The 22,022-nt window shown below is 39.4% G+C and overlaps 1 protein-coding gene across 8 annotated transcripts in view; it reads left to right on the top strand.

Annotated features, from left to right (window-relative positions):
* Positions 1-5,285: 5,285 nt before the first annotated feature.
* TAB3 (TGF-beta activated kinase 1 (MAP3K7) binding protein 3) overlaps positions 5,286-22,022 on the top strand; it is a 62,218-nt gene continuing 45,481 nt past the window's right edge. For 6 of the 8 annotated variants that reach the window (XM_032286192.1, XM_032286189.1, XM_032286191.1 and 3 more), the window contains exon 1: positions 5,290-5,581. The gene's annotated coding sequence lies outside the window, so the exon portion shown is untranslated. Of the gene's footprint in view, positions 5,582-22,022 lie in introns of all 8 variants that reach the window. The other 2 variants (XR_004271168.1, XR_004271167.1) reach the window with 2 other exon arrangements.

Here is a 22,022-nt window from a genome sequence, read left to right as displayed (position 1 = left end):
AAACTAGCATGGGAGAAACTGCCCCCATGATTCACTTATCTCTCACTGGGTCCCTCCCACAACACATGGGAATTATGGGAGTACAATTCAAGATGAGATTTGGGTGGGGACAGAGCCAAACCATATCACCTTCGCTATACTAAGTCATGATCTTAAGTATTCAAACCATTCATTTTTTACACTCATTCATTCATGATATATTCATTTAGAATCTTTTCTTTGTAAGTGACAGAAAACTTATCCCAAACAGGCTTATCCAAATGGAAAAGAGATCACATAACTAAATAGTATGGAAGATAGGGCTGGTTTTAAGTACTGCATCATGCAGGAGTACAAATGATATCCCTCGAACCTAGTTCTTCTCTCTCTCTTTATCTCTCAGTTCGCTACCTTTGGGTTGGTGCTGTTCTTTAGACAGAATCTCCACTACAGTCATGATATAGAACTAATTAATAATTTTATATTCCCTCTTTCAGTGTCTTGGTATAAGAGGACTCAATTCAGTTGTTCCTTGTGCTTATAATAGGGACAATTAAAGTAGTTTCCTTTATATCTTCTAGCAAACTCAGAAGGCATTCTGACACTTGTTATTTAAGGTACTGGCCAGTGCAGGCACAAATACTAAATGAAGGTTAGATGGCAAGCAGAGTAGGGAGTAGAATATACAGAAAATATCAGATTATGAGAAACCCCTTTTCCATTGAGAATCACTAAATCACAAACTAAAAATCAATCAAGGGGTCTACGCAGAACATTAACATAATTTAAATAGGGTATTTTAGTACAAAAAGCAGATTTTTCTGAATGTGATCCTGAGAACTCATGTTGGGTTACAGGCAAAAAGCTAACTGGAACCAGGTATCTGCCATTTTACCAGAGAGAAGAGCTGTACCCAATTTCAACTTCCCGTAGGACTTCTTCCCCCATAGAAGAATTGTAATATCTAATTAACCCCAATGTCCCAGATAATTCCCATGAACAGTTGATACCCCAACTTCAGATTGCCTGGCATCAAGTAGCCTGAGTAGTCTATCACTGACAAGGCTCCTCTTACACTTGTACTATAAGAAGGGAAAGCAAAGGGGCAAGGGATCCTCTCAACAGAACCTAGTGTTACTCTTCAGGCCCAGCAAGGCTCCCTCTTACCGAGGTTCAGTTAGCTACTACCGGCCCAAACTACCAGCAGCAGAGATCAACACTGAGCCCACTGTAGGGCACTATTTCTCAAGGAGACCAGCCACTTTGGCAGATTGATTACTTTGGATCCCTTCTACAGGGGATGTGGGGCATGCAGTTCATTCTTGCCAGAACTGACTCATACTCCGAATATGAGTTTGCCTTACCTATCCACAGCTTCTCCACAAGCACCACCATTCAGGAGTTTACAAATAGTCATCTAGTAACATGGTATCCCACAAAGTATTGCCTTAAACCAATGGACCCATTTTACTGCAAAGGAGTTGCACATGACAACGAGAACTGCTGGTATCGTATACCTCATCACACAGAAGCAGACAGACTCATGTAATGGTCCATTAGAGGCCCAGCTAACTTTTTAGCTTTCACCCCAACTTTGTGGAGTTGGGGTGACACTGAATGTCACTGGTCCCATGAATAGCCTCTATTCTTTTTACCTTGAGTGACCCCATGTGAGAACAGAAGAAAAACTGCCTGGCTGAGCCCACCCCAATTTGCTGACCCACAGCATAATGAGTAAATAACATGATTATTATTTTAAACTATTTATGTTTTGAAGTGGTTTGTTACAGGACAATGGATTATTGATACAACAGGTGAGGCCAAAAATATCTGAAATGGTATATAAGATGTGTCTGATACAGGTGAAAAGAATGCATACTAAGTACTATCACATTCCAAAGAGAGTTCCTAGGCACTTTTCTACAGGACTTGTTACCAAGAGGTGGCAAAACCAGTTCTATGACCATCACTCAAACACTTCCTCCAGCCTAAATAAGAGAAGACTACAAGGGAGAGGTTTGCTAGTTATCACCTTGAGAGGGCGTTGTAGATTTTCTCTCCCATTGAAAAAGGGGAAGCCAAAGAGAAAAGTGAGAGTGACGTGGCCTCTGAGAGCTGATAAAGGATATCTTCAAGACATATCGCCTTCCAGATTCTTGGTTACTGAACTGAAGCTATCTGTAGGTCCAACCTGAAGAAAAAGTTTTAGGGGACAGCCTGCTATGTATCCCTGGAGTTTGGAGGCCTATGTCAGTATAGACACTGACACTGCCTCCTGTCAGAATTCTGAAGGCAGGAAACTTACTGGAGCAACAATGACAAGGCAGCATGTCTGTTGTTCAGCATGGCAAGGACATGTGAACTTCTCACGGATCAGGTGAGTGTCTCAGAAGGCAAAATAGCTTGAGCCATTTGCTTGTGCCTGCAAAAGAGCTTGCCAGTTGGCGAAGTGATACAGGCAGTAAGAAACTGTGGGTATTCCACAAGAGACAGGGGCTGAGGAGAAGTTTAAAAGGATTGAGTCCATATTTAAGAAATGTGCAGTGAAGAGGGTCCTGAACAATCATGCTCACCCTATGAGAGCCAGCATTTGGATGCCAGTCACATGGAAGGAATTAACAACCAAGAGAGGACTTACAGCATTGACAACCAAAAGAGGACTTGCTTATTGAAAAGTAGAGGAGACAAAGGGTTGAGGAGAGAGAGACTAGATGGAGGAAAGAGCTTCATTTGTGTCCTGAGAGATACTCCTGTATCTTCCCTGTGGGAGCCTAAGAACTCAAAGAAGAAATCAACAAAGAGCCAATTTTCAGCATTTGCCATGTCCAGAGAGGACGAAGCTATCTTATGAAAGAATCAGTAAAGCAACGCCTTGCCACCTCCATTTCTAGCCTCTTCACTCCTGGAGGTGATATAGCTACGGTTAGCAAGATGGGGTAGAAGAAGTAGAAGCCTAGGGTGCAGAAAGGGAACAGTTACACCACTTCCTTGACTCCAAGCTCCTCATTGGTGGCAGGATCCAACTGGGAGAGAGGACGAGATATAACTTCAAATAAGGTCTGAGTTTTGATTATTTTATGGGGCTTCTGGTTGTCCCCTCAATGTCTTTTCCAAAGTCATAGACTGTTTAGCTAGATACAGGACTGCTTAGAGCACAGTTCGCAGTCTCCCTTTCAGGTAGATGCAGTAATGTGATTAAGTTCTGGCCAATAGGTTGTGAACATAAGTGATGGTAACAACTCCTGGGTCATGCCCTAAAAGGCTTTTGCCCCCTTGACGAGGGAAATGTGATGTGGTGCTGTCATTCTGGACCATGTAGACTAGGACAACGGTCTAGGAATGGTGGAGCAAGAAGACATAGGGAGACTAAACCGTGGCTCACTCTGTGGAATAGAGCTTCCATATTAGTCCACTTTTGCCACATAATAAGCAAAAGTCTCAGTGCCATATTACATTAAGCATTTACTTCTCACTCATGGGTTTGTGAGTTGGCAGGGACTGCTCTGCTTGGTCTGAAACTCTGACTTGAAGCAGGTTTTCTACAAATGTTTGAGCATCATGGTCCCCACTATGTGCGGTGTGTGATCGGAGTGAATGATCCTCTTTCTGACCACATCCAGCTTCCAAAATGAGTGGCTCTTGATACTGGAGCTGCTCTGCCTCAGGATGTGGGTCAAGTTCAGCTCTAGTCCAGGTGTCACATTCTCATCCCCAGGCTGGAGGGAGATTGGAAGCTCCCAGAGGGACAGGGGAACTTCCTTCCCATAGCAGTTGGATCGTTTGCAGTTTCCCTACACCTGCAGAGGCAGTGTCTTGAGCCCCACTCAGAGACACGAGCACCAGTGAATGCTGCTCCTTTCTCAGAGGTCTGAGTTTTACCTCCACAAGGCAACTCCTCTAAACATCCAAATTGTAATAATCCCAACCTCTTCCCTTCCTCCTTCTAGCCCTAGGCATAGTAGCTGCTTCCTGAAGTTGCTACCTCCCTGATACATTAAGGGTTCTCTCTGACCTTATCAGTTGCCGAATAATCAATTCTTGGTACTAAATTCTCTTGGTTGAAATAATCGGGTGACTGGTTTCCCGATATGCAGTGAGTACCTCACTGGACTAAATCTTATGCCTATCAGACATCTCTCAAGAATTTCCTCTTTGGCTGGGCACGGTGGCTCACCACCTGTAATCTCAGCACTTTGGGAGGCCAAGGCAGGCAGATCACCTGAGGTCGGGAGTTCGAGACCAGCCTGTCCAACATGATGAAACTCTGTCTCTGCCAAAACTACAAAAATTAGCTGGGCGTGGTAGTGTACACCTGTAGTCCCACCTACTCGGGAGGTTGAGGCAGGAGAATCGCTTGAACCCGGGGGGCAGAGGTTGCAGTGAGCCGAGATCATGCCACTGCACTCTAGCCTAGGCAACAGAGAGAGACTTGGTCTCAAAAAAAAGAAAAAAAAGGAATTTCCTCTTTGATGTATTTTATTATATCCTTCCCCCATATCTGTCACTCCTCTCTGTACTTATTTGTATCATAGAACTTACTGTTGTAAGGTGCCATCATTGTTTTTTCTCATCCATCTCCATCCCAGGCCAGTAGCTCCCTGAGGTCACAGCATATCTGTTTCCTCAGTAGCTGGCACATAGGAAACTGAACAGCACACGATTGAATGAATGAGCAAGAAAAAATAAAACAGGAAAAAGAATTATTCGTATCAGATGGCCCATGTAGCACCAAAAATGAAGAGAAAGTTAGATGGTGATGTGGGAAACAGGAGGACTGTGGTTGCCAGCTGTGAGCCCATCTGCAAGCACACAGCAAGAAGCTCTTGATCAATAACGTGAACCCACAGCAGGATGAAAAAGGTGCAGCTGAGGTTCTGCAAAGAATACTAGGTGACAAGACCCATACGAACAAGCAAAGGATTGGAAAACTCCCGAGGACGCAAAAGTGTATTGGCCATTAGGGCTCCTGAGGGGTGACCAAGCCTTAAGGGACGCCTCTCACTTGGCGCCTGCTCCTGCCAAGCCCTTTACCGGGTTTCATTCCCAGTTACCCCACCCCGTGCCACTAGTGGAAACAGGTAAAACCTGGAGAACTAGGTTCTACTTTGGGGGCTGTTCCGGGCATGCGTGATTGCCCGCGCGCACAGGCGCAGTAACTTCCCCGGTAACTGGTACTGCCCATTTTAGATATGGGGAGCGGTTTCTCAGGCTTCCCTAATTTATCACCTTTCCTTTGGGCCCCCACCCTCTTGTTCCTGTGGGCGAAGCCTCGCGAGATCGCCCTTGGCAGTCCCCGGCGGCGCCATCTTTGTGCCTGGCGAGCGACGGCGCCCGACGGAAGCCCTGAAGCCAGAGCTTGCTTGCCAAGCTCTATCTCAGACCGGATCCAGGAAATACGAGGCGGGCCTCGGTGGGAGGGACGCACTGAGGGAGGAGGGAGGAAAGGGGGGGCCGGCGGCGGCGGCTCACACCGGATCCCGGCCCCGAGCGGCGCTCACCCAGGGGGGTCGGGCGGGGAAGCGGCGCCAGCCCAGACCCCCCGCGGGAGCAGGCGACTGGCGTGAGGGCGAGGCGGCTACGGACAGCGAGCGGCGGCCGTCTGGTGAGTGTCCACTGGGAGGCCCGGCACCTGCCCGAGCTGGGACGTCGGGGGCGCCCCCGGGATAGTCCCAGTGACCCTGCGCCTGAGACGGTGGGCGTGTGAGCAACTGCGGGTGTCCCAGGGACTCCGCTCGGCCCGGGACTGCGGCTGACACCAGGAACTGCGGGGCTGCGGGAGGTTTGCGCAGGGCCTGGCGAGTCCGCGCCCGCCCCAGACGCCCCGGGAGGCCGAGGGGAGAGGGAGTGGCTGGCTGGCGACTTGATTGGCCTTGGTCCCCCAAACGGAGGGGACGATGCCCTTCCTCGCTGGACCCTAGGCGTTGCGGAGAGTGAGCCTCAGTGGACCGACTTTAAGCCCCAGGAAGGTGTTTGAGGATGAGGACTAGCAGCACCAGCGTGGGGGCCGTTGAGGGTGTTGAGAGATGTGAACGTTAGTAGCAGTATAGTAATAATTGTTGAAGAGGTTTACAGATGACTGTTGGTAGGTGTTGAGTAAGGAGAAAACGTTGTCTACTTTCCTTTAAAGATCACACAAGCAGTCCTCTGAGGTCCAACAACAGATTAGAGTTATTCCCAGTTGGAGTTCTGTAGCTTACTGCCGTGTGCCAGCTCATAAAGTGCGTAAAAGCAGGATTTGAAGGGTGAGGGACAAGGTGAGGCATCAAGTAAGCTGCATAAAAAATCCAAAGATTGTTCTGTTAATGTGTTAAAATGTAAAGCATTCTGTTTCTACTGAAATGAAAAATTTAAATTCTTTAAGAAAACTTGCCACCTTGGGTCCAGACCGGGCTTGTCAGTTTGATGTGTTCTTCAGTGACGTTTGTCAATCAGGCAGTAATTTTGGCATACAGTATGTTTACTTCTGGTTTCTAAAAGAACAAGAATGAATGAGAAAGGGAACAGTTTGACAAATTGAGCTTCCTTTGCACACTTTTTCATTTTGGAAGGATAAGAGAATTTACTTTTTTCTTTGCTTTAGTGATGATTTACAATAGTATACAAGAACACGTGTAAGAAGAAAGAAAGGGTTTTTTGAGATGAGAGTTTAATTTTACACAATGCGAAATTATAAAGGGCCTCATCACCCATGGTAAGTTTTGTGATGGTGTCTTTTTATGAACACCGGAAGAATGTAGGCACATACGTATACATGCTTCTTAGTCAATGTGTATGATACGAATCTTTGCAACTTTAGGGACAGCCCCCGCCCCCATTTGCTTACAACTGGCTTAATCAAAGGAAAGTTAGACTTCAGTGAAGGCAAATATTAAGTATGTGATTTTCATCTTCACATCTGAAAGAACAATCTACATTCAGTCACGCTGAATTTTCTTCCATATGTCTATTTGATGGAGTCTTCTCCTCAATTATAGATACCACATTGTGTACAGTTTGTTGGAGCAAACAGAGCTAACGTCGATTATATTCAGGCACTGGAGATCCTCGTAGCTACCCTGTGCTAATATCCCTATTGCACAGATAACAACACTAACCTCCAATATTCTTTGGTGACTTCCCTGAGGAGATTATATAGCTGGTAAATTGCAGAGCTGGAACTCAGACTCATGTAGGTCTGATTCTAGAGCGTGTGTTCTTTCACCATACTCCGCATAAGATTTTGTGCTGACTGATAAAAATTTTATGAAAATGGAAATTTGTGTTACAAAGAAACCTTTCAGTTCTGTTGGTAATCTTGAAAGCTTTCAGTGTCCTTGGCTCCAGATAATCTCAAGGTTTTTTTTTTTTTTTTTTTTTTTTTTTTTTTTTCTTTTCGGATGTGTCCATTTTCTAGCCAGAGGTAACATTTGAGCTAGAAGTCTGCTGATCTATAAAGATTCCTAATAGCCGGTAGTGACCTTTCTGAAACTCAGTTATTTTCAGTAATTTTGCCTCCTGTTTCATTTTGCCAAAGATACTTCAGAGAACGAATATTTTGTTTATCCTGGTTCTGAGTAGTATTTCAAATTACATTGTTAAAATGGCAACTATCTATAGGGGTTTGGATTTGCTTTATCAGAGTTTGGAGGTACACATACACACCCCGCCTTCTCCAGCAAATGGAGTACTTGACAGCTGACCCTGATTTTCTTCTTAATCATTTGATACAAAGGTTTTGGACCCTGTTCATGATTTGCAGAAAAGACAGCAGCTCTTCTGGGATCCAACATAATCTCCTATGGGGCAAGGAATGAAAGACCCTTAAAGGTTCCCAGGCAGTGTCTGAGGTGTTGGTGAAACAGCAGGAACATCTTGCCAGTGGTCACTTTTATGTCCCATTGGTCTCTGCGGTTGCGTTTCTTAATGTGCTGCAAAGCCTGCCACCCTGGCCCTTATCTCTGCTCAAGAGAAGGGCTCCACAAAAGAACAGCCACAGAAATCAGAAAAAAAGAGAAGAAGATACTAAATGTCTGGTACTCAGCCTCCACCAAGTCATTTGGTCAGGTTTAGCTGTCTAGTTAATTATCTCTGGCTGAAAGTTCTAGAAAAGTTATAAAATTTGGGATTTGCTGCTTCATCTTTTAAAAAGTACGTTGTTAAAAAAAAGTACATTGTTTGGGGGCCTTCAGTTAAGTAGTCCTATCTTCATGGAATAGAAAAGAAGTCTTGCATGTGTGTGTATTATGTGGATTTAGAGACTTTTAAATAATTACTTGGCATCTTGACAGGCAATCTTTTGTCTGAATAAATTTTTTTAATATAGTTATACTCCCAAGAAAGAGTTAAATAAAGCATACTTCCTTACTTGTGAAAGTAATTACTCACGGTATTTGGGCTATTTATTAGGGTGAAAAAATCAACAAATGATAATGTAGCTAAATGCTTACCAAATAAATAAAGCCTTTTTGAAATGATTTATATTGCCACCATATAAACACCAGAACATTGCCTCATGTGTACTTAGAAGTTTATTTTCATACCTTCTGTATAATAAACCTCAAATTATTACCATAGCCACAAATATTTATTTCTCTAAAAGTGAAATGGACCTGATGAAATATTTGGAACTATCAAACTCAGTTAATCCTAAATAAGAACGTTAATTCATGGACAATTCTCTTTGTCCAACTCTAATATCCTGCTTGCCTCCCTGCTTCAAATTTCTCTATTTCCCATTCTCTCTTTCTGATGCTGTTCCTGCCATTTACCTGGCACCCTTAGTTTTCTGTTGACCTGAAGTCTTTGATAGAGTGGATGCTGACAAGGAAGGCATCAAAACTCCTCTAAGTCCCTTCTCCACATTCCCGTACTGTAGGAGGTCCAGAGGGATGTGGATAAGACCTCTTAACCCACCCTATTCTTTCTTGAAAAGGACAATGAGAATAGCCAGAGTGAGGGAGACACTGTCAAGACCCTCCAATGGTTTCTCCTCTTCTTCCCTCTCCTTAAGCACCAAGGAGGAAAGTTGATAAAAGGCCGCATGCTGCAGGAACCGGCACTGTACATTCATCCTCTTCAGCAGCCCCTGACCTTCACACTGTTTCCTCACTCCTTTCAGCTGCCATCCCCTCCTCCATCCTTCTTTCCCAGTTGGTCTTGCCTTCCTCCTCCCTGGATCTCCTCCCACCCCAGCTCTGCCTTTTTGCCCTCCTTTATGATATTCCTCCTGCTGTGCCTTCATAGTGGAAGAGGTGTGTGGTCCTAGGGAATCTCAGACTTCCAGTTATGGGAGGAAAGATCTCCTTTTTCTACCTCCAGGGCTAAATGGGTCAGGAGTAGTTGCTGTTATCCTAAGTTGGAATGCTAAATTGATTTTCCTGTAGAAACATTGCCCACACAGGGTCTGTGTTTCGTTATACTTCTGTAACCTTTTGAACGTTTAGGCTTCTGTGAACCGGCTTGGAAACCTAGCATATTGATCATTATCGCATGGAAAGGCAAGTTCTGAGTTTTAAAGAGATGATTTAAAAAATCAGCTTGTACTCTAGAAATTGTTGAGGGTTGCCTGCTTTAACTATTCACTGAAATAGTAGGTATTAATAGTATACCTTTAGCTGTCCGGAATTAGATTTATGTGGATCAGATGGCTCTTCTGGGAGATAAACCGATAGGCTTTTTAGATTGTCAATGAAGAATTTCTAAATTTAGGCACATGTTTTGAAATAAAATTTGTTAGTCCATCTCAGCTTAACATTATCATTAAAGCAGGCAGATCTTGCAGTTTTGTTGAAAGAACATAGTTTTGGTTTTTCATAAAAGGAATATCTTGTTCCCACCACAAATTATTGCTGATTTGAAACTTTTCAAAGGTATTGGACCTCTTGCAGTTATTTTACCCTCGTTTATTTAGTGTAAACATGGACAGCGTGTTTGTTTTACTGCAAGATTTTAAAATAAAGGGTTAGTGTATTGAGGTTACATACTCTTACCACCATTTGTGATATTCAGACAATTAAGTGAGGGATTTCAAAGTGATAAAAACAAAGCTAAGTACATGTTAAATTTGTTTTCCATAAATGTGTTCAGTCTTATCTTGGTTGAAGGAAATACTCCTAATAAAAGGCAAGATGGGTCTTTTTTTTTTTTTTTGGTTTTCAGACCACTCTTTCATTTGAAAAATGAATTTCAGTAAGCACACTCTGTTCATTTTAAGAGTTTACCAAGTTATTTAATTACACACAGAGTGTAGAGGTTAAAAATATCTCTGGGGTAAAATGCTCAGATGTTCAGATCTGACACTAACTAGCTCTGTGTTCTTGAGCAAATTACTTAATCTCTGACCTGTTCCCTCATTTTTGAAGTGGGGATATTGTGCTATCTACCTCCTGTAAGGATTAAATGAGCCACAGGATGTATCATATTTAAAACATGCCTAGCAATGGAGAATGCTCAGAAAGAGTTAGTTCTTATTATTACGTTATCATCATCATTACTACTATTACTGTTATTACTTCAGCTACCTTCTGAGATGATATACCTTCTGTTCTGGGGTGTGGGCATGAAAGATATATTTGTTTACCTGGCAGTAATTTTTTAATGTAGAGTTTGTTTGAGAGGGTCAGGGAGAGAGCAGTATGTTAACTGCTGGATACATCCACAATTGGCCATAGTGCAGGAAATCCATAGAATGTTAAGCTTATTTTTTTTTTTTTTTTCAGTAACACAATTCCTTTTGTTAGGTATAAAGAACTATGCCTTTTTGATGTTCGAGCAAAACTGGATTATTTGAGTAACTGCAATGTCTTTATTAAAATTCGGTTATCTTGTTATCTGCAGGCTAGAGTCTGTACAGGGGAAGCCTCAATTTCTAGATGATCCATTGGTAAGACTTTTTTTAAGCAGCACCATTTTCCCACAGAAAAAAATGTCACATAATAGTGTTCAGATTCCCAAGCCAGCCCAACATATCTGAATTTGAATACTGATAGTATTATGAAAACTAACTTTTATGTGTAACAGTGTCTCAGCAGGAACATGCACTGAGTGCATCAAGTACTGAAAGATTACGAACACAATCTTGCAGATAAGGCAGTAGGGTTATCTTTCTTTGCAGTCCTAGCAAGGACTGTCAAGCCTTGGGAAGAGAACTGTCTTCTCTGGTAGAGGCTGAGGGTAGGTAGTGGGGATTGGTCTCTAGAAGGCAGGAGCTTTTTTCTGGCTTGGGTCCTCAAAAGGCTGTGTAGTATAGTGGTAAGAGCATGGACTGTCCACTGAGAGTGCTTACCTTCAAATCTCTGTTCCATTACTTACAGAACTTCCCATCTGTAAAATGCAGATAAAAGTAGTGCCTCCCTTATGGGGTTCTTGAGAGGATCAAATGTGTTAATACGTGTGTAGCACTTAACATAGCACCTGGACCATAAGTGAGTGCATAAGAAATGTGATGTATTTTTTATTATTAAGCTTTACTGGTCTAGGATCTCTAGAATACCTTTTTCTGCTTCGCTGTCCACTGCCCACATCTTTTGCACTAAATAGGATTCTTCTCTTCCCTTTCCGTTGAGGAATGGTTTCAGACTTTTCGTTCCTGCCTGAAGTATTTTTAAAGGGGTTTTGGGGGAGTTTATTTTGTTTTTTAATGTTAGAGAAATAGCATTTAAAGAGTCCCTTCTGTGAACCCACCCCATTTCCCCATTTAGGCCTTGTTTTGATGGAGATCATCATTTGAAGATAGATATTGACTGTGGGCATTTAATTGAGTCAGAATTGAGTTACAAATTTCTCAATTTTTGGTAGTTTTTGCTAAGTCATTTCTTTTTAAATAAGCTTTTTATTTTGGAATAATTTTAAACTTACAATGAATTTGCAAAGATTGTACAGAATTCTCACATACTCTTCACCCAAGTATCTATAACCCTGGTACATTTGTCTGAACTAAGACATTAACATTGGTACATTATTGTTAGCTAAACTGTAGATTTTACACGATTTTACCAGAATCTCACTAATGTCCTTTTTCTGTTCCAGGATTCTATCTTGCACTTAGTTGTTAAGTCATTTTTAATTATTTGTATTTATATCATGGAGACCTCCAGTTCTTTAGTGAATAGATGTCTGTGACTATAAAACCATTTTCTGTTTTAAGTTTTCTATGCATACTCAAAGGCTAGGTGTTTCCTCTAGGGATGACAAGTCCAGGGATTTATCTTGGCCCTGAACTTCACAGGTTGAAATAAAAGGAGAGAGTCCTATTATAGTGGAAAGAACACTGTGGTGACGGAGTATAGGCTAAAGCATTTTTATAATTTAAAACTGTATTTACATGGGACTAAATGGGTTATTTTATGCACTATTCATTTTTGATGGATTTAATTTCAAAATGACAAGTCATTCTTCCTATTAAAAGTGTTAAGCATGCTTCTTCTTCTTGGATATAGAAGCTAATTGAAATGAATTGGAGAATTTAATTTTTTAGTGCTCGTCATAGTTGTGATTGATTTAATAAATTAGTATAATTTAATTTCAGTAATTTAGAACATTTGTTTATATGCAGTTTTAGAAAATCCTTCGTTTCGATTTATGTTAGCAGTAGAGTTTTTTTTTGTTGTTGTTTTTTGTTTTTTGTTTTCAGGGATACCATATGTAATAGGTGCCATTGTTATTCTAACTTTTCACACATGCCTTCAGTTTGATGTCAAAGTCATCATTTAGTGTAAACAGCAACTTATCTGTTAGGCTGCACATCATGAACTTTACTTTTAGAAAGTCTTATCTTTTATGTCACAGAAATAGCGTTTGGCTATTAGTCATGGATGGCAAAGAAATTAATTTCGAGATGTTTGGATAAAAATGTTTCAGTTGACTATAGTGTGTATTGAGGGACACTGCCAGTAAACAAATTTACTTGGTAGGTGGAAATCCCCTAGAAGTTACAGAAAATTGGAAGGAGGTGAACTTAATTAAATAACTTCAATTGTTTAGATGTATTCAGAGCTTCTTATGACCTTGAACAAATCACCCAACTTCAAAGGACCTTGGTTTCTTAATTTGTAAAATTAGGGAGTTTGACTAGATGTGTAAATCTAGTTGTTAGTTAATTTCTAAGATTTAAAAGCCCTCTTGTTTAACAAAAACCTACAAGATCAAGTTGCTTATCCGAAATCTTTATGAATCAACACTCGTCACTAAATCTAGAAATAAGTCAGTTTATCAGTTGGGTTCATTCAAATAGTTTCAAACCAATATTACTGTAAGTCAGAAAGTCACTAGTTGGTTTGACATTTCTTGTATATTTTTGGTAATTAGTATATTGCTTGTTTAAATTCTGTTATTTGATTGTTGTGCTTTATCCTGAAGCAGTGAATTTGAAACTTCCTTGTTCTCATATTCCCTAAACAATTTGGAAAAATTTACTCCTTCACACTTAAAAAACAACCAAAAACCTTTTACTGAAGTTTAATATGCAGAAAGTACACATTATCAGTAGTGAACAACTCAGTGAATTTTCACCAACTGAGTGCACTTGTGTACTAGCACCCAGATCAAAAAATTGAACATCACCAGCAACTTAGAAGTCCCCCTTTGTGCTCCCTTCTGATCGCTTACCACCTTATGTCCCTCCCCCGACCCCTGAACATTTTCCTAATTTTTAACACCACAAAGTAGTTTTGCCTACTTTTGTACTTTATCTAAATGGACTCTTTTGTCTCTGACTTCTTTTATGCAATGTAAATTTGAGATGTATTTATATTGTATGTAGTTGTAGACTGTTCATTCTCATACTGTGTACTATTCCACTGTATGAATAGATTATTATATATCATTATATTGTTGATGGATATGTAGGTGGATCTCAGTTTGTGGAGAATGTCTTTATGACCTTGGAGTAGGCAAAGATTTCTTCAACAGGACTTTTCAAGAATAATTACTTCTTAAACTGTTTAGATTAGATAAGGAATAGGAGAACTGGTTTACTGAAATATGAGCAGTTAAAATGTTTTAAATGTTAATATGTAGTTAAAACTTTTCATATTCTCTAAATCTCAGGAAGAATGTCAGTATTTTTAACTAAATTTTCCAGGTAACAGGTTTGTACTTCCATAACTATTTTGGGAAGAATTCCTTCAAAAATGTGTCATGTACTTTGTTGTCTTTTTGACTTGCTTATTTGTAGGAGTTTTTTTTACTATATGCTGAAAATGAGCCCTTGCTAGTTGTAAATATCTTCTCCCATTGTGTGGCATGCTTTTCCTATTTCATGGTATTCTCCTGAGAGAATACCTTCAAATAAAGCTTCTAGAAGATTTATTGTTTTGTCTTTCACATATAGATCTAGCATATACCTGAAATTGATTTTTGTGTATCATGTGAGATAGGGGATAATACTATTTTTTCCTATGTGATAGCTAATTGTCCCAGCACACCATTTCCCTGCTATTGTCAGGAATCAAATGTCCATATATCTGTGGTTCTCTTTCTGTGCTCTCTGTTCTGTTCCTTTGGTCTGTTTATCTCTACTTGTACTGAGACCACATTGTCTTGTTTATTATAGCTTTATCATAAAACTTTATATCTAGTAGAACAAGTTCTTCCACATTGTCCTTCGAAAGCATCTTCGCTATTCTTGGCCCTTTGCACATTTCTTTGATTTTATTATCATCTTGTCATTTTCCACACACACCCACAAAACCTGTTGCTATTCTGAATGGAATCGCATGGAATCTAGAGAGCAATTTGGGAAGAATTGACCTATTTATTGTTTTGTAATTCATGAACATGATACACTACTCCATTTATTTAGGTCTTTAATTTCCTTCAATAATGGTTGTGATTTTCTCCAGAAGATTGTTCACAGCTTTTGAGAGTTTTATTTGTAGATATTTTATATTTTTTGATATTATAAATGTTTATAGCCATTATTTTGTTTGTTTATATCTTTATATTGACCTCATATCTAACAATTTTGCTAAACTTTTAGTCATATATCTTTAGAGTATGTATTTAGTCTTTTACTATGTATTGAATCTTATCTGCAAATAAAGTCTTGTTTCTTTTTTTTCAAAATATTATACTTTTGTTTCTTATCTTACTGTACTGACTAGTATTTCGATTATAATGTTGAATAGAGGTAGTAATAATGGCACTATTGTCTTGTTTCCTTTCTTGAAAGGAAAACTTTGAACATTTCTCCACTAAATACGATGTTTACTTTAATTTTTTTCTAGATATCATCAGATTAAGGAAGTTTCATTCTGTTTGTTAGGAGCTTACATCATGAATAGATAATGAATTTTATCAAATGCTTTTCCTACTGTTAACCATAGGATATTCCTCAAATCAAATTATATTGATTGATTTCCTATTGCTAAATAAACTGCATTCCAGAAATAAACCCAGCCTGATCAATATCACATATTCCTCTAATTTTGCTTTGAAATTTTGGATATTTGTTCGTGAGTGGGATTGGCCTGAAATTTTGTTTTTCTTGTACTGTCCTTGTCAGGTTTTAGTAGCCTTGTAAAATGAGTTAAGGAAGATACCTGTTTTTTTTATTCTCTGGAAGGGTTTAGGTTAAGTTTGGTTTTATTTTTTAAATGAATGATAGAATTTAGTAGTGAAGCCATATAGGCATAGAGTTTTCTTTGTGGGAAAGCTCTTAATTACAGATGCAGTTTTTAAAATACTAAAAGTATTCTTCAAGTGTTTCTATTTTGTGATATCTGCTTTTATATTCATTATATTTTTATACTTCTTTTAGGAATTATTTTGCTCTTCTTTTTCTAACTTCTTAAGATGGGTAGGTAGGTGATTATACCCTTGTTTCCTTCCTGACATACACATTTAAAACTATACATTTCATTTTCAAGTATTGCTTTACCTTCATCCCATCATTTTTGAGATGTAACATTCTCATTATTTTGCAATATTTTAAAATTCCCACTGTAATTTCTTTTTTGATCCATGGATTTTTAAATAGTATATTTCATAATTTCTAGTAATATGAGAATTTTCTAACTATATATTTTTTGTATTTTGTTTCTGGCTTTAATACATTTTCCTTAGAGAACTTTTTTTGAGTGATCTCAGTCTTTTAAAATGCCCTGAGACTTAATTTATGGCTCAGCATGTGGTCAGTTTTTGCAAATATGTAAGCCCTCAAAGAGCATGCATTCTGTAGTTACTGGATATATCATTCTACATATGCCCATTGATCAAGTTTGCTAATCATGTTGTATCTCTGTCCCTGCTAACTTTTTTGGTCTGCTTATTCTTTTAACTACTGAGAGAAATATCTTTTTTTTTTTTTTTTTTTAATTTGAGATGGAATCTTGCCCTGTCACCCAGGCTGGAGTGTGCAGTGGCGCGATCTCAGCTCACTGCAACCTCTGCCTCCTGGATTCATGCAATTCTCCTGTCTCAGCCTCCCGAGTAGCTGGGACTACAGGCACGTGCCACCACACCTGGCTAATTTTTGTAATTTTTGTGTTTTTAGTAGAGACAGGGTTTCACCATGTTGGCCAGACTGGTCTTGAACTCCTGACCTCAAATGATCCACCTGCCTTGGCCTCCCAAAGTGCTTGGATTACAGGTGTGAGCCATCACACCCAGCCAAATGATATGTTAAAATTTGCCACTGAGATACTAATACATGTCTAATTCTTCGAGAAGTATTGTCAGCTTTATATATAATTTGAGTCCATGTTTTCAAGTGCATAAAATTTTGTTATATCGTTCTGGTGAATTAAGCATTTATCACTATGAAGGGACTCTTTAACTCTAGTGATCCTTTTTCTTTGATTCCGTTTTGTCTGAAACTAATACAGCAATAACATCTTTAATATAGCAATACCATCTTTATTTTAGCTAACGTTTGCATGATATATATTTGTTTATTCTTTTACTTTTAACCTTTCTGTATTCTTATGTTTTAGATGGGTCTCTTGAAAGCAACATATGTTTGTAAATTTTTTTTGTTATTCCAATCTGATAATCGTTCTTTTTTGGAACATTTGATTCATTTATACTTAATATAATTGGTATTTTGGGATTAAGTACAGCATCACATTTTTATTCTACTAGCTCTGTATTTCTTTTTCCCCTTGTCTTTTTCTTTTATTTGACTGATTATTTTTACGTCCGGTTTTTCCTTTATTACTTTAGCTATCACTTATTCATTTTTATTCTTTTTGTAATTACCCTAGCATTTATAACATTTATTCTTCACTTATCAAAGTCTAGTGTTAATTGATACTTATACCTGCCTCCTAGTTGAAGCAAGAATATTAAAGCACCTTAGTTCCATTTACCTACCTTGTGCCATGCATATTGTTGTCCTGTAATTTAATTTTCTGTATATATTTTAAACCTTAGAAGATATTATTTTATACAGTCAGTATTCCTTTAGATTTCACATGCTTATTTGAACTTCATGGTTCTTCATTCCTTTCTCTATCTGTGACCATGTAGTTTTCTTTTGCTTTATTCTTAGGGTTTGCTGCAAATGAACTTTGTTTTTATTTGTGTGAGCCTGTATCTTGATTTTTTTCTTGAAGGATATTTTCTCCTCAGTGGAATACTAGGTTGGCAGTTGTTTTCTTCTTGCTCCTTGGAGTTACACAGTCTTTTAGCTTCCATTTTTGTTGTCGAAAATTAAGCTATCAATCTGTTGCTTCTTTGAAAGTAAACTCCCCACCCCTGCCCCCGCCACCCCTTCCCCTACCACCCCACCACCAGAATGCTTTAAAATTTTCCTTTGTCTGCTAGGAATTCATTGAGATTGTTACACATGTGGTTTCACATGTTTCATCATTTTTGGAACATTTATTCAAATATTGCCTCTTCCCCATTCTCTCTCTTTTCCTTCCAGGATTCTGATTAACTCTTGGATATTAGACCTTCTCACTGTATCTTCCGTGTTTCTTACCCTCTCTTCAATCTGAGCTTTTAATTCCCACCCCCCAGCCTATCTTTGGTTCACTCTCTCAACTGTGTCTATTGGCTGTTAGACCTGTTTACTGAATTCTTAATTTCAATTTTTGCATTTCTCAGTATTCTTTGCTTCTTTTAAAAATCTGCTGTGTAGCCCGGGCAACGTGGCAAAACCCCATCTCTACAAAAGATACAAAAATTAGCTGGGCATGCTTGTGCATTCCTGTAGTATTAGTTACCCAGGAGGCTGAGGTGGGAAGATAACCCGAGCCCCAGAGGTCAAGGTTGTAGTGAGCCTTGAACACACCACTGCACTCCAGCCTGGGTAACAGAGCGAGACCCGGTCTCAAAAACACCAAAATTCTGCTGTGTCACTTTTTATGATTTCTAGGTCATTGCTGAGATTTTTGAGTTTGGCTTTCATCTCCTTGAACATAGCAAGCCTTGAACATAATTTAAAATCCATGTCTGATAATTCCAATACTTGGAGTCCTTCTGAGTGTATTCTGGTCAACTTACCTTGTCTCCTTGTGTGCCTGGTTGTCTTTAATTGCATGCTCGGCATTGTATTTGAAAAATCATTTGAGACCAAGGATGATAGTTTTTCAGAAAGAGGGGGGCGGGGAGAGAGAGTGAGTGAGTATGAGAGAGAGAGAGAGAGAGAGAGAGAGTGTGAGTGTGTGTGTGTGTGTGTGTGTGTGCGTACATCTGCTTGAGGGAATCCAGAAAATCCAGAGTTGCTTAATCAAATTTCAGCTTTGGAGACCTTCCTGGGCCAACCAGATGACTCAAGGCCACATAGCCTTCATTGTATGAACTGATTCATTGTGGTTCAGCCTTATTTCTAAGGTGCAGCCTTTCAGGGTCCCAACCCCAAAGTGGGTGAAGAGGATTTTCCCTTTGGTTATTCTGTTTTAGCTCTTTGACACTTAATTAAGAAAGCCATTTCTAATATTTTGACCAACCCTATTACTTGTCTTCAGATAGGGAGGTGTTTTATTTGCTCTCTATGGGCAGGATTTACTTAGAAATAGCAAAGACCGTCATTTTCTCTAAGACTTCAGACTCGGCTCTAGTTCTGTTTAAGCTTTGTTTTATATAGCTGTACTCACATGTATAATTATATACATGTTTAATTGAAAGGTTACATTGTATGCATGTAAATATAAGTAAATTGTTTCCTAAATACTCAGCAATATTTTAGGTCTCTTCAACCTTGGTCCGTTGCTAGACCTTGACAATGGGCAGGTTTATTGTATTTAAATTTCAGCTATGTCTGGAGTGACTCGAAATAGGAAATCCCTCTTAATTTCTATTGAAATTAGGATGCATAATATCTACTAAAGTTTTTTCCTCTCATGGAAAAGAATACTTTCCTAGTTACACTTTTGCAATCACAACTTCTGTTTTAGTATATCTATATGTAGGTATAATATATAGCTGCCCTTGTGAAATAGAAAAAAAAAAGGCACTTCTGCTGAGATTCCTAGATTTCTGCCAAATGAGAACCCTCAAAAAACCTAATAAATGAACATTGTGCTTTTACAAACTTTTTCCTTCTATGTAAATTAATAACCCACAGCATCCTTGCAAGGTGAGTATGTGATAGTTAGGTGTGATATTAAGCAAAGTATTAGGAAACAGGGCCTAAGAGGTTAAGTAACTTGTCTGTAGTCCCACATCTGGTGAATGGCATATGTTCTTTGTCTATTACTATTACAACATTGTGTTTCAGCTATAATGGCCAGGTAACTCTTGCTTACAGATGCTCATTGACTTCCCAGTTTTGTCATGTTATGCTTTCTTCTTTCTGTAAGTCATATAATATCCTGACCCCATGACTCATATCCTGAAGATTGAGATAATTGGGAGATTACTCCATATACCATGCTTACCGCCTTCTACCCCATTTCTAGAACATGGTACCACCAACTCTGGAATTTGCTAACCTCTCTAGCTTGTTAGAAAGTTTGCTGTGCACTGGTCCTTTCTCATCCCTTCACGTACTGTCCCTTTCCCTCTCACATGCCTCAGTTTTTTCAGTTCTAAAAGAAACGTGTCTTCGCTTTCCAGTTCATTTGCCATCTTTCTTGGCACTCAGGGCTTCCTTTGTTGCTTCTCCAGTCACTCTTGATGAAATTTTAGCCATTCTTGCTTACCTGTTTACCTTATCTTTCTCAATCTCAAGAAGGACAGAAAGCTTATCTGCCTTGTACTTCTTTCCTAGCAACAGAGTCAATGCCCCTATACTTCTAGTAGTGATTCTGCTTCTGAATGCCCCTCATATCTCATTTTCAAATCATTGTTTTCAGCACCCAGTAACATCCTTGCTACTCACTTGTAATGATAGCCTAGAACAATTGTCTTACATTAGGCCTGTGAATGTCAAATGCCCTTGTTTATTTATAGGTACTTGACATTTGAACATTTTATATGAACATTTCTAAATGTATACAAATGAAAAGTTCAGTGAACCTCTGATGCTACAGTTGTGTATGTTTTGTCATACCAGTTTAATCTCCTTACCCTTCTTTTTTCCAAGAATTTAAAGCATAGCCAAGACATAATTTCACTCCTCAATAATTTAACATCTCTAAAACAACACATTTTCTTACATAGCTACAATGTTATTATCTTATACAGCACTCCTAATAATTCTTGGCTGGGCACGGTGGCTCACGTCTGTAATCCCAGCACTTTGGGAGGCTGAGGCAGGCAGATCACGAGGTCAGGAGTTCAAGAGTAGCCTAGCCAATATGGTGAAACCCTGTCTCTACTAAAAATACAAAAAAAAAAAAAAAAAATTAGCTGGGCATGATGGCACCTGTATGTAGTCCCAGCTACTCTGGAGGCTGAAGCAGAAGAATTACTTGAACCTGGGAGGCAGAGGTTGCAGTGAGCCAAGATCATGCCGCTGCAGTCCAGCTTGGCAATAGAGCGAGACTCTGTCTCAACAAAAAAAAAGAAAAAGAATTTTTAATAGCATATACAGTACAGTTGACCCATGAACAAAGCCAAAGTGTGCTGACTGCCTGCAGAGTCAAAAATCCACGTGACTCTTTTTTTTGGGGTTTTTTTTTTTTTTTTTTTTGGAGACAGGGTTTCACTGTGTCCCCCAGGCTGGAGTGCAGTGGCATGATCATGGCTTATTGCAGCCTCAATCCCCTGGGCTCCAGTGATCCTTCCACCTCAGCCTCCTGAGTAGCTGGGACCATGAGCATGCACTACCACACCTGACTACATTTTTATATTGTTTTGTGGAGATAGGGTCTCCCCATGTTGCCTAGGCTAGTCTTAAACTCCTAGGATCAGGGGATCCTCCTGCCTTGCCCTCCCAGAGTGTTGGGATTACAGGTGGGAGCTACTGTGCCCAGCCCATGTGCAACTTTTGACTCCCCGAAAACTTAACTACTAATAGCCTACTGTTGACCAGAAGCATTATCAGTAACATAAACAATTAACACATATTTTGTATGTTACATATATTAAATACTGTATTCTTATAATAAAGTAAGCTAGAAAAAAGAAAATGTTAAAATCAAAGAAAAATGTATTTACTACTCATTAAGTGAAAGTGGATCATCATAAAGGTCTTCATCGCTGTCATCTTCACATTGAGGAAGCTGAGGAGGAGGAGGAAGAGGAGGGATTGGTCTTGCTGTCTCAGGCATGGCAGAGGCAGAAGAAGGGGAAGAGGTGGAAGGAGAGTCGGGCACACTTGATGTAACTTTTTTTTAATTGAGAAAAATCCACATATTAGTAGACCCAACATAATTCAAACCTGTACTGTTGAAGGGTCACTTGTACTTAGTCCATCCTCAGGTTTCCCTAATTGTCTAAAAAAAATTCTTCTTTTTGGATAATTGGTTTGTTTGCAACAGGATCTGCTCATTGTATTTGTTTATCCTCTTAAATCTATTAATTCTCTTATAATTTATAACAGTCCTGTCTGCGTTTTTTTCATGCCCAGAATAGCCCATTCTGGTGAGGTATTGTTTAACTTGTTTCTTTGTCCTTTGTATTTTATATGGACTGGAAATTAGATCTATATGCTTAGTTAGGTTCAGAATATATTTTTTTGGAGAGGTGGGTAAGAGTGCTTGTGGTCACTTCATACTACACCACATCTGGAGGCA

This window comes from Sapajus apella, unplaced genomic scaffold (genome assembly GCF_009761245.1).
Source record: "Sapajus apella isolate SASKATOON/1434 unplaced genomic scaffold, GSC_monkey_1.0 scaffold17, whole genome shotgun sequence".
NCBI classification, from domain to species: Eukaryota; Metazoa; Chordata; class Mammalia; order Primates; family Cebidae; genus Sapajus; species Sapajus apella.
Note: the sequence above shows the minus strand (reverse complement) of the source record. Positions and strands in the feature narration are given on the sequence as shown.